A 3,562-nucleotide genomic window follows, 5' to 3' on the forward strand; every position below is an offset into this window, starting at 1 on the left:
GAAAAGATTGACTAGTGCACTAGTGTGAGCATTGGCCAATCTTAGTAAGCCTTTTGTGGTATGGGTTGATGTTTCTAAGATAGGTTTGGGTGGAGTGTTGATGCAAGAAAGAAAGGTAGTAGCTTGTGATTCTAGGCAATTGAAAACTCATTAGAGGAATTACCTTACCTATGATTTTTTAAGTTAGCAGTTGTAATATTTAGACTACAAGAAAAATGCTGATTTCCGACAGAAATTTCTGACGGAAATAGGTAAATTTCCGACGAATTTTGCTTTTTCTGACGGATTTTAATCCGTCAAAAAAAGTGGCGTCGAAAAAAAAAATCTGTCGAAAATAATTTTTCCGATGGAATTTTTCGACAGAAAGTTCTGTCAGAAATTTCTGACAGAAAAATCCGTCAGAAATTGCTGTCAAAATTTTTGACGGAAAAATCCGTCAGAAATTGCTGTCAAAATTTCTGACAGAAAAATCCGTCGGAAATTATAATTTTTTTTTAATTTTAAAAAATTTATTAATGTAACAACTCTCATATTTGGCCTCTCAAGGGTTCTATTTCACAATATTTCACTGTTTAGCGTGTTTTATCCTTACTTGTGCAATTTCTGGGAGACTTCCCAGAAGGTCACCCATCCCAGTACTACTCCAGGTCAAACACGCTTAACTGTGAAGTTCTGATGAGTAATAATATATAATAATTTTATATTACGAATAATAATAATAATAATAATAATAATAATATATTTAATTATTCTTTATTTATATGTACTTACTTTTGTAATTAACATCTACTTATTTTTATTTAAAATTATAATTTAAATTATTTAATTTTATAATTTATAATGATAATATAATTTATAAAATTATAAATATTTATTTATTACACACATATAAATTAAATTTTAATATTTTAAATAAATTATTAATTAATTTAATATATTTATTTACCTTAAATCAAACATATAAAATTTAAAAAATGTATTTATCCTTATTTTTTTTCTAATTATCAACTATTAATAAAATACTAACTTAAAATCTTATCTAATTATATATAATATTTTCATATCAAATTTAAAACCAGATATTAGTTATACAAAAATATTAAGATCATATAGTAAATTTTCAACAAGATTTTAGTTAAATAATTTAAAATAATTAATATTTCAATTATATTGTTAATTAGCAAATAATTTATTCCAAAACTAATTAATTTTTTATATTAATTATTAGTAAAATTTAATAACTTTTAATTTAACAATTAATTGGATCGATGAAATTCAACACACCATGAGTTATTGAGGGGAATAACTTTACCAAGAGTTATTTTGTAAGTTATCTTAAATCAAACATATAAAATTCAAAAAATGTATTTATCCATGTTTTATTTTTTAATTATCAACCATTAATAAAATACTAACTTAAAATCTTATCTAATTATATTATAATATTTTCATATCAAATTTAAAACCAGTTCTTACATTTTCGACAAATATAAATTTGTCTGAAATATTCTATCAATAATATAGCTTTTCCTACAAAAATTTTCTCATCAAAAATATAAATTTTTCGACAGATTTAATTTTGTTTTATAAGAAATCATCTTCGAATAATATAACATTTTGTATATATGATTTAAGAGTAAAAGATTTTCAATTTAACGGTTGAATTTACAAAATTCACATTTAATATAAAGTTATTGAGCGGTGTAACACTTAGTAAAATTTATACCATTGTAATTATAACCCCCCTCATATATATATATATATATATATATATATATATATATATATATATATATATATATATATATATATATATATATATATATATATATGTGTGTGTGTGTGTGTGTGTGTGTCTATATATATATATATGATTTAAGAGTAAAAAATTTTCAATTTAACGGTTGAATTTACAAAATTCACATTTAATATAAAGTTATTGAGCGGTGTAACACTTAGTAAAATTTATACCATTGTAATTATAACCCCCCTCATATATATATATATATATATATATATATATATATATATATATATATATATATATATTAAATGCGACTTTTACAATGTATTACACCGTTCAATAACTTTATATTAAATGTGAATTTGGTAAATCCAACTGTTAGATTGAAAGTTCATATCTCTTATAGATTATATATACAAAACTTTATATTAATCCAAGATGATTTGATACTTCATTTTTATAAAACAAAATTGATGTAATATATTCATTTCAAAATACACTAAAATATGAACACTTGGATTATCTTCCAGTTGTTGTTCAATTTTAACAAAATTTGATATACACGTATAAAGTGATATGAACTTTCAATTTAACGGTTGGATTTACAAAATTCACATTTAATATAAAGTTATAGAGCGGAATAATACTTAGTAAAAGTTACACCGGTATAATTATAACCCCCTATATTATATATATATATATATATATATATATATATATATATACACATACATATATATACAGCGACAGCTGCACGTTTGGAATAGTGAGGCACATGCCCTCACTACTATTTGACATATACATAATTTTTTATCTAAAAAAATAATATTTTAAAAAATAAAAATTATATTCTAATAAAATAAATATATAGATTCAGAAAAAATGTTTATTTATTTGATATCTGTCAAAGTTTTGAAGGAAATTAATTCTCATGTGATAAAAAAATTTCTTAATAATGAATTAATTTTTAAAAAAAGTTTAATTATAATATATATATGTATATATATATATATGTCTTAATATTCACATTTATAATGTAATATATTAAAACAAATATTTTTTTGATAAAATAAAATTTGTAGCATGCATGTTTTTCTTTTGTGTTTTTTATTTATTGTATACGTTGATTGAAAAAATCAAAATAGTAAAATTGTATACATTGATTAAAAAAATCAAAATAAGAAAAATCATAAGATTTATATTCCATTTAGAATTTTTATTATAAGATATATTTTAAAATAAATTATCATCTAAAAATATATATTAGATATTAAAAACATATTTATATCATAAATAAATTAAACTTTATTTTTATAAATTTAACATATAGATTTTTATATTTTTAATAGTGTTAAATTATTATAAAATAAGTCTATATGATTGTAGTTCTACCCAAATATTTAAAAATTATATATGATAGATAAATAAGTCACACTTAAAATATATTTTTAAAGAAAGTTAGGTTCAAACCAAGTAAATTATAATAAAATATAGTATAACCTAATTTATTTTCATCTTTAATACTAATCGTAGATATAAAAAACTTGTAATAAATAATTATAATATATATATTTATACCTTTAAAAGATATATAAAATTTTTTATACTACAAATATATATAAGAAATTAAAAATAATAAATTAAAAATAAGAAATTAAAAAAAGAAATTAAAAATAATAATTAAAAATAAGATTTCCGACGGAAAATTCCGTCAGAAATTTCTGACGGAATAAATATGTCAGAAATTTCCGATGGAATATTCCGTCAGAAATTTTCCGGCAGAAATTTCTGACGGATTTATTTTTCCGTCAGAAATTT

The sequence above is a fragment of the Cajanus cajan genome, chromosome 4, assembly GCF_000230855.2.
Source record: "Cajanus cajan strain Asha chromosome 4, NIPB_CcT2T_4, whole genome shotgun sequence".
NCBI classification, from domain to species: Eukaryota; Viridiplantae; Streptophyta; class Magnoliopsida; order Fabales; family Fabaceae; genus Cajanus; species Cajanus cajan.